At 36.2% G+C, this 15,060-nt stretch overlaps 1 long non-coding RNA gene across 2 annotated transcripts; it reads left to right on the forward strand.

The window, feature by feature from the left end:
* The first annotated feature begins 1,626 nt into the window (after positions 1 to 1,626).
* Positions 1,627 to 6,160, forward strand: LOC141627204 (uncharacterized). 2 transcript variants are annotated; one of them, XR_012536758.1, is made up of 4 exons: positions 1,627 to 1,960; positions 2,061 to 3,621; positions 4,129 to 4,212; positions 5,740 to 6,160. It is a non-coding gene; the product is annotated as an uncharacterized LOC141627204 (long non-coding RNA). The 2 variants fall into 2 exon arrangements; XR_012536757.1 differs by having other exon boundaries at positions 1,638 to 1,960; positions 2,061 to 2,256.
* The last annotated feature ends 8,900 nt before the right edge of the window (positions 6,161 to 15,060 follow it).

Below are 15,060 nucleotides of genomic sequence, written 5' to 3' on the forward strand. Positions count from 1 at the left end.
GTTTTCATCTCTCTCTTGAAAAGTCCGTCTAATTAACAGGAAACTAACTGCTACTTTCTGAACTTTCTCATTTTACATCCGGTAAAGATTAAGTTGAACATGATAAAAAAAAAAAGCAGAAACTTAGGTTTTGTTTGATAACGACAGATTGAACATTTTTTTTTAACATTTTGAGAGTTTTTACACTATTTAAATAATAAATGGGCTATTTTGACCCTTTTATGTGTTTTTCATGACTTTTTTTTAATGTTGATCATTGCGTGAATTGAATTTTAACCTTATACATATTTATATAATAAGTGTATCTAATTTACCTTCAAGCCTTATTCAAATCTATTTTATTACTCGTGGTACCATTTTTACTTTAAATTGTAAAACAATCGCACAATAAAGTTTTTCAAAACATTTACTCATTTGTCATAATATGATATTTCGATTCGCAAATTAGCAGCAACTTTCTTTATCTTTTACTACTCCTTGAAAAATAGATATCAAACTTTGTACTTATCAATAATTTGTGAATATCTTATTTAAATTTTGATTAAGATACTTTTATATAATGACAAATGAATGTAAATAATATAATAATAAATTATCAATAGAAGTTGAAGTGTATTGTGAGGGAAATAACTTTAAAATTAGTAGGAGACATACATATGACATTTGAAAAATAAACTTCGTATTATTATAATTAAATATGATATTAGCAATAACAAAAGACGTAGAGGCATATTTCAGCGTTTATTTTACTCTTTACATGAGTAAATTCCATGTAGTACATATTATGTATGCACATTTGTCATAATCCAGTTCGGCCTAGGGCCTTTTAGCCTCATAATACCTCATTTTTTAATCGGAAGTTGTTATAAAATTGGATATTATAAATATATCAAAAGTTTTTTCCCCTTCTAATTTAATAAAAAGTGACCAAATACTAATGAATAATTTTTTAATATTAATAAAATGTAGATAATTAATTTATTTCATGTTTCTACTAATTAATTGTAAAATAATTAATTAATTCTCATTTCTAATGGAAAATCATATTCCTAATTATAATAGAAATATTTTAAATAACTATTATCTCCTAATTCTAATAGTATAATTAGGAAAAAAACCTTAATAAATTATTAATTTATTTCCTATTTCTAATAGGAAAATTGTAAAATAATTAATTAATTCTCATTTCTAATAGGAAAATTATATTCCTAATTATAATAGAAAAATTGTAAATAATTAATTTTCTCCTAATTCTAATGCTAATAGTATAATTAGAAAAAAAGCCTCCTTTAGTTATATACTAGATTTAATGCCCGTGCGGTGCACGGGCCTGTTGTTTGGTGCTCTTGTATGAATGAAAAAATTTGATCCGAGCAAATACTCTCATGAAACTTGCGTATAAGTAGCAGATTATCTTGTATTATCGGAATTAGACGGAGTAATACAGGTGTGATAGATGGTCATTAATTCGTTAAATTGCCTCATTCTTTTATAATTGATATTTAACAGTTTCACAAGAAATCCCATTTGACCAACTTAATGAAAAACTTTTGTATAAATATTGTTAATCAATTAGCTAAAGTTCAATGATTTTTCTATTAATAAATGTACCTTGTACTATGGAAGTGCCAATAGTCGTAAAACAAATTAAAACTCATTACATCCACTTAATTTTACACCTTTTTTTTTGTTTTCTTTTGATGAGTACCCTTTTCTTTTGGACGTGTAATACCCAGCAGGCTATCCCACTCAACTCACCTCCGTCTTCAACCTGCCGAATTACGCATCCCCACCCATCAACCCCAATACAACACCGAAATCGCAGATTAATCTCCGTCAATCTCCTCCCCAAACTATGATCTATTTACATCCTACCTCCCACTTTCAGTAGCCTATTATTGAATCCTCATCCTCCATTTTTTCCTTTCCGATTTTGATTACTCCAACATCTATCTGCTATGTAAGTTTGTTTGCATCTGTACGATTGTTTGAATCTATCTTTTAATTTGATATAACTGTTGTATTTAACTCTCGATTCGACTTGCAAAACCCCAAATTAGGAATTTTAAATTCTTCGGGGTTGCTGTATAGGGTTTCATCAATCGGGTTTGCTGTATAGGGGTTTGTATTTGCTGCCGGTGCTCCGTTGTTCAACAACAACGTCATAAGAATTGGCGATTTGATGAAGCCGATGTTACCTACCCTCGTTCCTGACTTGCTGGTTTCGTATCTTCCCTTATAGGCTCGTCCAACTCAGTTATGTCCCCCTTCATTAACTTCCAATTCTACTTTTTCTTCTTGTTTGGGTCTATTGTTCTTCTATGTGTAATCTTAATGAGCTGGCTTATGGTTGTATGTTCCGGTTTATCATGTTCGACTCTTGCATTAGAACTCTACTTTGATGACGTAAATTAAGTAAGCTAAAGCCACATAGTTGGCTTCTTCAGCTGCATGATCAAGACGGCATAATAGAAGTTGTTAAGAACCTGTGTGGATGATGTATGAACTATGAAATTAAAGCTGCTTGTTCGATTTTGACGGAAAATCTATGATATTAGTCGTTAGTTACTTGCAATTGATTCTCTGTGTCGTGGAAAACTACTTGTTTTTCTATAATTTTTCCACTTGTTTTTCTATAATTAGGGGTATTGTGATGATTGCACAACTTAAACATCATTTGAGGTACTTTAAAATTGTGCATAAAAGAAAAAATCTGATGCTTGCTCTACAATTTGGGTATCACTTTGACATAAGTATTAGTTTTTTCTCTCTAAATTTTTTTTTATATGTGCCTTCTCTTTATTCTCAGTTTGTCTCACCAGTGCATATTACTGAAAATGTTTGTTCCACGGTATTCAATCTCTCTTTTTCGCAAATCACGATAACGTACTCTAAAGTTATGGTCTGTACTGTTTTTTTGTTTTTTCTTGTTTGGGTCATAGTATGCATATCTGTGTAATAGAGATAATATTGTGTTCTATGTATGTTCTCAAAATTAGAGCTTTTATGTTTGCTTAACTTGTACATCCTTTCTATAAGATTACACGTAGATTGATTTTTTGCCCAAATAATCTTATTACTGCAATTGCTTGTATAAATATTTTACTAAATGTCGGACTTACGGTTTTAAATATTATAGGTAAATAATGGAAAGATTATTGTCTAAAAAATGTACTTCAGTAGTGTGCAGACTTTATATGCTTGAAGCTGTAACATGACTTCGGTATCCAGAAGTCTATACAACTGTCCAAAAAACAATAAACCTGCATAGAATGGACCCTTCAGGATAGTGAGTGTAGATTGTTAAATACTTCTTTATAGACGATGTTCCTCGTGTGTCCTTTGTACTCTTGTGTTGAATCGTTGGTGAAGAATTTTAGACCTTCTGGGGAGGTCGTCCTAGAGGCTGCTACATATAATTGTCCATGACTAAATACGGGCCTTGGCAAATAAATTCCTACATGCTTTAGGGTCTGTCCTTGACTTTTGTTAATAGGTGTACAAATAAACTGGTTATACATCACTGTTTACTGTACCTTGAGGTTTCTACGGTTAATCGTGGTTGTTGAGGAGCTTGACCCTTCATTATCGGATGAGATATATTCAAGTTGCCGTTTGCGGGTAGGTGTCTGGGAAGTTTTTTCCATCTTTGATTCCTCAAATGAGTTGCTGTCTAATACTTTCATGACGGCAAATGTCTGTTTGTTATTCTTTCTATTCTGATGATTGAATTTATCAATCTTTACTTTGAACGTAAATCTTTTTCCTTCAAAAGTATTTCGAGGTAAGCTTGGGATGAAATCATAGTCCTCAGATGAGGGATCCTGTACAACACAATAATTTTCAGGAGTTGATTATATAACAAACCGGTTTTCTTGATGAGAGGAACGTATAAAGTAGTGAAAATGATGTACCTGTTCTGGATGGGAGTCAAATAATGTGTTTGCATCTTGACCAACCATCCTTTTAGCCTCGGCATTGAACATGGTAAGAATAGTTGAACCAGTTGCATCTTCGACTAATAACTCCAGTCGATAACTACACGATTTAAGTGAATTAGTTTGAGATATAGAGCTGTACTATGGATGGAATATAAGCATACTTACACTGTCAATGGACCTTCTACAGATTTATTGCAGTACTCGCAGAAGAACCCTTTATTCACTATCTTAGGCTTCCTATTGCAATCAGGACATGAAGGATTGTACCAAGGTAATTCTCCCATAACTTCCTTTACTGTGGCCCGACAGTAACAAATTTCATTCTGCGTGTATAATCTTTGTTTATTTTTCTTGCCGTAAATCAAGATAATTAGGGAGGACAATACACTTAACTGATAGAGTACCTTTTCATATGGTAACTTGCAATGATTGATAATTGTTGAGATCTTTGTTCAGGATGTTGCTGCTTTGACTTAAAACACTGATCACAAATATTTCTTCCTTTTTCTCACTATAAAGGAAAACAAATACATAACAAAGGTCAAAGTATGCTAACTATAAAATCAGCAACATTGTATGTGTTATTGGTGGTTACCTTAATAGGCTTTTCAGTTCATTGACTTCTGGAAAGTCAAGATTAACATAAACCTTGCTTGATGAGGAAGTGTCAAGCTTCATAGATGCTGTGAGTATATTTATTGTGCATTGAATAAGAATGAGATAAGCAAACTATCTTTAAAAATCAAGAGAGTAATACCGATAAGATGGCAAAGAGAAGTGCTTACCGATATTGTAGCCTTTAACTAAAGTAGAAGTCACGACTGTAATAATGTTACACTGACCATGGTGTTCTTTCATTTGTTCGTTGTAGTCAACGCTAAATTGTCTCCATAACTTAAGCTTGATAATTTTCTCACTGCATAAATCATTATAGTAGAGTTAATTGATTTGTAATAAAGAATTTAATTCAATGCTAAGAATGAGATTGTTTGATACCTCTTGTCTCGGATTTCGATAGCGGTTGAATCCTTATCCACAGATTCGTTCACCAAAACGCCGTATACATCTTTTTAAAGAGAATAGTTTATATTAATAATATAGAGACACAAAGAAAGTACTTGATTTCTGAAAGTATGCTAGGGAATACCTTTGTCTTGGGATTGAGCAACTTTCGGATGTAATCTTTTTAATGTAAGTGCTAAACTGAAACTTTAACATAATCTTGCTATCACTAACAACACGATACGGTGATTTGTTCGGTTCAATAGCAAAGTGGTTCATCACATAAACGTCGCCCTCAGTGAGAATTGCCGTATATGGTTGCATGCACGTAACCGCCCTGTGGAAGTAAACATTAACGATTTAAGTAGTGGTTCTGGTGAAGTTAGTATAGCAATAATATATCATGAATTAATATTACGTAAAGAGTGTATTCAGCATACCTCTTCGTCTATAAGAACCATGTCTATGCAGATTAGCTGGCCAGCGACATAAGGATTAGTTACTTCCCAAAGTCGAGATACACGGGCTTTGATTTTTCCGCTTGTCTTACGTTCGTTCAGTTCGTTGATAGTTGAGTAAGAACTGAAACAGAGAAAAGAAAAGAAATTAATGTCAATGACTTAATATCGATGTAATGATGAGTATTAGAAAAGCGAGATAAACCTGGATTTGGATGGTGCCATTGTTGTAGGTAGTTCAGATGGGATAGTTGATGTGTGGAATTTGAAATACAAAAGGAGCTGTATATATAGTGTGTATAATTGTCCTAACATGAAACTAATTTTATGTTATACAGGAAACTGTTTGGAATTGGGAATAAGCTCAAAAGTGAAGGTTTTATGATAGGAAGAGAATTGCAATGGCTGTACGGACAGCTTTTCGACTATACGGATAAACTTTTTTATTTGATTTTTCCCAATTAAGATTTATTTTGAATAATTTAGTTGGCTGTACGGATAGCTTTTTGACTATACGGATAAACTTTTTCTCAGTTTTATGATAGGAATAGGATTGCAATGGCTGTAGGGTTTATTTTTTTTAATGTCTTGTGAAGGGAATAGAAGTGCAATGGTGTACGGAAGAGTTTGGTACTACAATTTGATTGGATATAGTTGGTGTCATTGCACTGTACGTTTAGGTGTTTGTAATATTTTTTATTTTTTTCCCAATTAAGATATAAATTGAATAATTTAATAACCTTAGGTGATTGATGTACAGTACGGTTGGTTGTCTATAGAGATTTTTTTTTTGTTTTTTTTTTCCAATTGATTTAATTAGATAGATTTATTAACTTTAGGTGTTTCAATAATGTTGGAGACTCTAGAATTGCTCGAAAAAAGCTTCCTTTAATAATATAGATAGATATTGATATTGATTTGCATGAGGAGAAAAGGTAATTAAATAGTATAGGAGACATGGCGGTGCCTACATGTAAAAACTTACCAGCCAATCAAAAGCCAAGAAAGAACTTGACTTTTATACTATGTAGATTCATGATTAGGGTAAAACTTTTGACGCGCTTAAGCAATGACTTTATGGTGTGGTCATTAACAAAATTTAATGATAGGTAGTGACTAGTGCCATTGATTAGGAGAATTTCCGTTTAATGTCAAAATTTTATCAATCGTTTTCTTTTTCTTTATCTTTTTGTTTGCTTAGCCAGCTTTCTAATTAAATGGTCATTCTAGTAGTGGCGAAGGCAGGATTTGAACTTACGGGATGCGGAAAAATTTCAAGGGGAGCGAATGGGTAATTTTATAAGGTATACCCGAAAATAAGCCATTATTAATATTAGGATGTTAAATAATCAATTACCATAATAACGTTTTTGTTAAGAAGGTTTCCTCCTGTGTTATCAGAGTCTCTATGTTGGCCCCGAAGTTTTAAGTTCAAATTAGTCATCCATCTTATTCTCACAAAATTTATCTGTGAAGGGTGGATTAAGGTAGAATCTCTCTAGAAGAAATTTCTTCTTCTTTTTTTTTAGTTGACATTTTCAGCCATTTTATAATTATAAGTTATGACTTTGAGCATAGCAATACCTGATAATATCTGGAGAAATAACGAATGCACATTTTGAATGTAACAAGGAATCTTCCCAAAATCCATGGAATATCACAAAACACATAACTACATACGTGTCATTGATCAAAATTAACAACTGATAATTAGAGGTTGCAATCGGATCAGTCGGGTTGGGTTTGGGTCGGGTCAAGCCGGGTCAGGTCATATCGGGTTCGGGTTAAATCGGGTCGGGTCGGAGTCGGGTCATTATCGGGTCCGGTTACTTTATCACATTACTTCAATTTTTGACCATTAAAACTTTTTTAAGCATTATTTGGTTTAATTACTTCATTATTAAGTCAAACATAACAATCTAATTATAAAATCACTTTCATTTTGATCAATATTAAGCTTAATAATTGTCGGTTTTTCAATTTAATCGGGTCAATATCGGGTCGGGTTCAGGTCACTGATCATCAGGTCAAGTCGGGTTACGTGTCGTCATCGAGTCGGGTTGGGTCGGTTTCGGGTCACTGGTCATCAAGTCATGTCGGGTTACGGGTCATAATCGGGTCGGGTAAGTTTCGGTTTCGGGTCGCAATATTCTCGGGTCGGTTCGGGTCGGGTTTGCTCGGGTTCGGATCGGGACACTCGGGTCGGGTCAGACTTGCCAGCTCTACTGATAATGGTGGCCCAATTTCTCGGCCCATGTTCGTCCTACTATGTGTTAGTATGTTATGTGGTCAGTTTGTCATCTTCCTCATCTATTTGATGTGCTCTATAGCTCTGTTGTCTATGTCATGCCTAGCTATTATTTCTTCATTCTCCATAATAAGTTTTGTGTTACTGAAACATGATGACCCTGTTTAATAAATAAGCGGATTAATTTCAGCATAAGTAGATTGTAAGGACAAATTATAAATGACAGATTTTAGCAGAATGTTTGACTAACATATTATAATTAGTAGAATTAATTTAAGTGTTTGGTAACTGACAGATTACGATTAGTAGATTGTTAGTTTTCTTTGTAAAATGTAGTAAAATTTCCTAGTTTAGAATATGTTAACCAATATGCTGGGGTAAGCAACATATTGTAAAACAACATATTGACCCTAAATACGCTGTTTACCAAACATTAAAATTAGAATATTGACTGGTTAAACATGCTAACACCTTTGAGGGGGCGTTTGGTTAGAGAAAGGGAAAGGGAAAGGAAATTAGAAAGGGTAAGAGGAGGAAAGGTAAGGGATTACCTAAAACGTAACTAGTTGTTTGGTTACATCAAGAAAATGAAGTGTGATGGATTGTGGTTTGTTTTGGTGTGCGGGTGGTGGTTTAGGTGGGGTGGTTGTGGTAGTGGTAGTAATGGCGCCGTGGTGGTGGTGGTGGTGGCGGCAGTGGGGTGGCTGTGGTGGTGGCGTCATGGTGGTGGTTTATGTGGGGTGGTGGTGGTTTAGGTGGGTAATTGTGGTGGTGATGGACTGATGGTAGCGGTGGCGCCGTGGTGGTGGTGGTGGTGCCAGTGGGGGTGGCTGTGGTGGTTGTGGCGGTGGTGTTGTGGTGGTGATTTATGTTGGGTGGCTGTGGTGGTGGTGGCGATGGCGTCTTGCGGTGACGGGTGTGGTGGGAGTCGCAAGTGTGGTGGTAGGTAAATAAGGTGGTTGAAGGGTAACAAGAGTAATGAAATCTCATACCTTGGGGAGGTGGGGGTAAGGAATTAGATGGATTGAGGGGTAAGGAAGAGAATTTCAGTCTCTTTGTTTGTGTCAAACAAACACCAACAAAGAAAATCAATAACTTTGTTTCCCATTCCCTTTCTTATAGACCTCCAACCAAACGCCCCCTAAATATGTTAAAAATTGGTCAATATGCCGTTTACCAAACACCCGCGATACATATGTTGTGTCGATACGATCGTCTCCTCAGCATATTATAGCTGTAAAGTCGAAAAATTTGGAATAAATTTCGAGTATTTTAGTAAGTACTCATTTGCCTTTTCAATATCTTTTCTAATATTTTTATCATATCATATTATATATTAATCCTCTAAGTCATTGTTGACATGGCATCACATAATTTCACCAAATATGACATGACATTTTATGGGTAAATAAGAGCACCGTAAATCAAAAAAATGATATACTGCTAATATTTTATCCTAATTTAATGACATTGATTGTGTATAATAATTACGTTGTATAATGTAACACCCCAACTATCCGGCCAAGATAATTAAAGCGTTTCCATCTCGTTTTTCGATGTAGGGTTTCAAAACTCGTGACATCTATACTCTTCTAGCCAATTAGACTCTTCTCATGACTCATCAAGCTAGTCCTGCATCCGGGTGCTATCCAAACAACCTGTACTTAACCCGTTCCCCCATATGACCAAAGGATAGCATATGGATCGACACAGGCCACCCCAAAAGAGATAGGTGACAATTACACAAGACACAAAAAATGTCAGCTTCAATAAATAAATAAAGTGTGACTCGACTCGAGTGTGTGAACATATAACATGACTATGATATGAATGAACCACCATCAACAACCATCACTATGGTACCGGGACACGCCCAGACATACCGACAACCACATTGGTACCGGGACACACCCAGACATACCGATAACCACAAATAGGTACTGGGACACGGCCTGACGTACCGGGTCCAGAAGCCAACCGGATCCCCTGCCAGAAGTCATGTCTCAACCACACGAGTCCCTCCGTGACTTAAGCCATTAATGTGCACATCCCTCTTGGAGTGGGAAGCTCCAAGAGGCGACATAAGCGTAAGACGGTCTCCCAACCGTCTTTCATCTCCAAAACAAGTAACCAATCAAACCACCATGTCATTGAAACTGAGTAGGCTAAACCTACCTCACAGCAAATCCGTATAAGCAATCCGTCACACAAGTTAGGAACGTCTCATAAAACTGTCTCACAAAACCCGTTTCCTAAAATACGATAATAATACAAATACATATAAATATATCAATCTAATACGTATATCAATACGTATAAATATACTACTCTAATACGTATACAAATACGTATAAACTAAATAAACCCGTCTTATACAATTACCCAAAACCCGACTCACTACACTCGGTCAAACCCGCTACCCACCACCTACTGTCGCCACTGTGGCCACCACCACCAACCACGGTGGACCATGGCCGACAGCCACCACGACCCTCAAACAACAACAACAATACGACGATCACAACAACAACAACCACACGACAACCCATCCACCATGGCCACCACCGCCCATGGTCAGCCATGCTAACCACCCCACCATGTCCCCCCCAATCTAGTCGACACCAGCCCCTCCGACAACCACCAGCAACACCAACGAGACTACCAACAATGAAGAGAACAACACAACAACGACACCATCACGACACCCCTCATTTCTTCCCCTGAAACCGCCATTCCAGCCACCATATCCACCAATCAGAAACTTTGATAGTTGAAAATCTTAACCAAAGAAAAATGTGAGAGTTTAGTACTTAACTTATCGTTAACTCATCAAAGCCCACCAATTTTGAGCAATCTCAATGTCTAAGAGTTTCTGGCACTTAAACCTGCAATGTAAATTAATTGAACATGTCTAAGGTTGAGAAAATCACACTAATACCAAAATGGTGTACATTTCACAGGACGAGTATTAAACTATCAATATAAATCAAAAACAAAATTTAACTGTCACCTTACTTAACATCAAAGATAACTCGATCAATTTCGGAGTAAATCGCTTGTGGTCGATGCTACATAAAATCCTTTAATATCATTAATAGTGATATTAATATAAAATGATAAGTTTGGCTAGATAGTTTAAAAATTAGTTGACAATCTATAAAAAGAGTAACAATAAAACATAGTACCATTATGCTTATGGCTACGATTAAAAAACACATATACTCCGTCTCTCTTTGTAACTGGACCCACGAGTAAGCAGAGCCTCAGGTGTAGATTCCTTAGATCTTTAGCCACACTGACATAAAAAAGTAGATAAAAGGCCTTTCAAGTCTCAACGACACTTGATCAACGATTACACACAACAATGTTACAGAAACATTTACAATAGTGAACCCTAAATAAGGCCATCTAAGAGAAAAAGAAGAGTAAAAAACTTACAGTTATACAAACCACTGTTGCCCTTGTTACTAATGTCACTCTGTCCAGTTTTAAGGTTAGATTGGTTGTTAAATATATACATGCCTCTATGTGACACAAGGGGATTAGCTGTAAACACCAAGGCAGCCTAGCACATAACAAAATCAAGGAAAAGCAATGGTTAAACATTCAATAAATTAAGGATCCATATTACATCCTTAGAACTAGCACATAGAAAAATCAAGCAAAAGCAATGGTTAAACATTCTGGAAATTCTGTTCAAACACTTCACAAGAAACATGTTAACACTTAAGTTGGTTAATCGAGGAACATTAAGGTCCTAGCAAGTACAAGATGAATACAGTGTCAATAAAAGAAAGCTAGCAGAAAATATCAACCTATTTGTATATCCAAAGATGCACTATCATGATGCTTCATCTACCCCTTTCAATGTTTGGTGGTTTGAAAAAAATGGTACGCTACAGCTTTAAACTATGATCATGAACTTACATCACCCTCAATGTATAGCTGAAGCCGAAGCCTGAAGACGATCTTTTAAATTTCATATGAGCTAGTTCGACCTCTCTTGTGACATCATCTTCAAATCAATATTTACTATGTTAGCTCATAATGGCTGAACAATTTTAGGCGGGGAAAAACAATCGCTTTAAAAAAAAACCCTTAGTCCTACTTAGCTCGCTGAATACCACCTTAGCAGGCAGTGTCCCAGTCTCTTCAAATGAAGGCTTTATATGGAAGATAATGTAGCTGGACTACATTATCTGCCCAAATATGCATGTCGAAGAAAGAAGGGGGATTAGGGATTAAGAACCTGTCTAGCTGGAATATGAATAGGAACCAAGGGCCTAAAATGAGGAGTAAATTCATAACTATGGTCCTTACTCTCTCAAATGAATGAGTTAGTGGGTAATTGGCTTAGTTAAAAAATGAATTAATATATCAACTAACAAACCAAGGTCACGAAGACGATCAATAAGGTCAAGGTATTTGCTAATGTAATTCAGGGTATACAGTAGAATTTCATAAGGTTGTTGATACGATCTAAATTAAGACGGAAATTAAAAAGATAAAAATGCAGCTGTTCGATTACGAGAATCGATAGGCTACCCCAATAATAGAATTCTGGTGAATTAATCACCTAGATTCCATTATAACAAATAAGATAAATCTCACAAGTTCATTCATAAAATTCATTGATTAATTATTACAAGGTAACTAATGCCTTAATATAGGCTACTAATGACTTGGGAAATAAGAAACAAAAAGGGTAAATGACTAAGCTACCCTTAGTCCCATTTTGATGTATATCAATACCCGCCCCTTGAAACGATCCTTGTCCTCAAGGATCTAAGACAAATGACAGTTGAAACAAGGCATAACATGAGGCATTCAAGGCTGTAATTTTGTCATCATGGCATCATTACAAACCTCCGCAATGCAATGACCCTCCTGGATCAAAGATATAGGCCTGATGGTTCTCATATCTCTTGGCCTTCGGTTTCTTGACGTCACGCTGATATGTTCGAGATCTGTCCATCATCCACGGTCCAATATCGTAACCCCCTGGGTAAAAAATAAAGGAGGTAGTGACACCCAACCTTGTACAAACTTCCCCTTTCCTCAAAAAGTCAATAAGGGTCATTCTTTTGATATCCACTGATCTCCTACCAGGCAAGATGCCTTCATATACTGCGTCAAGATCATTAAAATGCACCTTCCACCATGAATAGATAGTAGAGCATGAACTAGGACGATCCTTATTCATTAATAAATACTCCAAAATGAAGTTCCAATCTTGCTGCACATAAAAATGCATTGACAACCTTAAGTCACCATTTGAAGGCATAAAAAATACGCGCTTGGCAGAGAAATTCAATCTCAAACCAATACCACCAACTAAAGCAATTGTGGTACATCCTGACACATCGCCATTTCCACCAGGATCAAATATGAAGATGGTCTCGCTGGGACTTTTTAAGCAATATCTTAACAGCAGAACAAAGTAATTCCCATAGTTGCTTGGAGAGTCAATTATTAAAGAAAGGGGAAGATAAAGCTCTGTCACATATTTAAGAGAGACATGTTTAAGAGCTTTGGATATCTTCTCCACGTGAACAATGAAAGAACCATTATGCAACCACAGGCTTATACTCCCTTCACTACTTTGAACAATTGCATTTTCATAGACGGAAAACATAAGATTCATCCAGCTCTTATATATACCAAATAAGTCTGTCTTGGAGGAAACACTCATAAAACTCATTGCTCCTAGCAAGTCGGTATTTTCGCCAGGGTCAAAATTCCAAACAGTAGTGCACTCCTTACTTGTAGCAACTCTAAGAAAGCTGACGAAGGCCACAACCCAAAATTTATCATAAGGTCCACCCAGGTCAAATATGAAAGAGGTAAATGTCATAGTCATAAGAATGGTGCGAGTAATTATGAGATGGTTCCTGGCGTATATCAAACTAGACGTTCTCCACCATAGAGCTAAGCTCGTGTCATTTCCTACATCCTTAAAATCATTGTTGTCCTCAAGGGTGAGGGTAAGAACTAGTTGGGACTTACAACTAAGTAAGAGCAACTTCTTAATGAACAAACCATTTAAGAGCTCCATCAACAATTGACCTACATGTAACGCAGAACTACCTGGATCAAAAACAAAGGTAAGGAGCACGGCACTCTTATTTGCCAATTCCCAAGTATACTACTCATTATGATTCTCCTCACCCCTAAAATTACCCTTGTCCTGAAGGGTGAGGATGGAAAGATGCATTTCTTCGGTTTCCCCAGCACAAAAATACATACCCTTAACCTCAGACTGGCAGAGAGGAAAAATGGTATGCGTCTTGAGCATATGCTTGTGCCATTGTATGGTAAGCTTCACATAGCAGCCAACTTTAATAGGAGAAACAGTGAACACATTAAAATTAAGAGCTAAATCAAAAATCAGTGTTACCGTTGTAGGATAAAAGGGTGTCACAAATGACATCTTAGCTTTGATAGTAACAACTCCAACATCACGGATATAATTTATAGTAGATGACCAAATTGAATTTTCAAGACCTTCCCTCCAAGTTAAGGTGACATATAACTTACCCCAGCTATGAACTTCTTTATAGTTAACATTTGCATTCCATTCATTTATCATTTCAAAAAGCTTAGCATGAGCACTTATATCATCTCTGTTTATGTGCATGAGCAAAACACCAGGATCGAAAACAAACCAATAGCGACAATCTGGTTCAGATATCATATTCCATACCAAATCATTGAAATAAGAGGCATCCAATGCATCCAGTGGTGCAAATAGTTGTTGTTTGTGAGTAAAATGGTCATCCTAGATTGGAGTAGTTTTATTGTTGATCACAGCAGGTTGACATATGATTCGGTCCGCATTAGCTTGTTCGGTTGGTTCGGGCATTGCATCGAACAGTTGGTGCGCGTCTGCCATTTCTTCATTTTCTTGTGTAGTTTTTGCCACTTGAGCCATCTCTAAAATGAAGATTGGAACTGGCAATTTGTCGAACATGTTGTGTGCACTCGACAACTCATTAGGTGCATTGAAGTTCAAAGTCGGCAGAGCTTCATTTTCTGCAAGTTTGACGCAAGGCATGGCTGAGCTTCCAGCAATTAGGTGATTCTGAGTATTGTCGCCATTGTTTCTCAGCATTGGGACTTGATTTACGTGAGAAATTGGTTCAAGAAATTTGTCGAACACCTGGTGGGCACAAGATATTGTCGCTTCTTTTGACAAAATAGACGGGTTCGTTTCATGCACCATTTGAGCTTGATTTAGGCTTGTATTTGGTTCTGGAATTTCATCAAACGTTTGATGCGCACCGAGTGATTTATTGCTGGCATTCGGAAAACTTGCAATTGGAGACGCTGTCACCTCACTGTTGGCAGTAGCGGTAGGGAAGCGACTACTTGATACTTTGATTGAGTCACCAGGAACATACTTAGGAGTGAA

The sequence above is a fragment of the Silene latifolia genome, chromosome Y, assembly GCF_048544455.1.
Source record: "Silene latifolia isolate original U9 population chromosome Y, ASM4854445v1, whole genome shotgun sequence".
In the NCBI taxonomy this organism is placed as follows: domain Eukaryota; kingdom Viridiplantae; phylum Streptophyta; class Magnoliopsida; order Caryophyllales; family Caryophyllaceae; genus Silene; species Silene latifolia.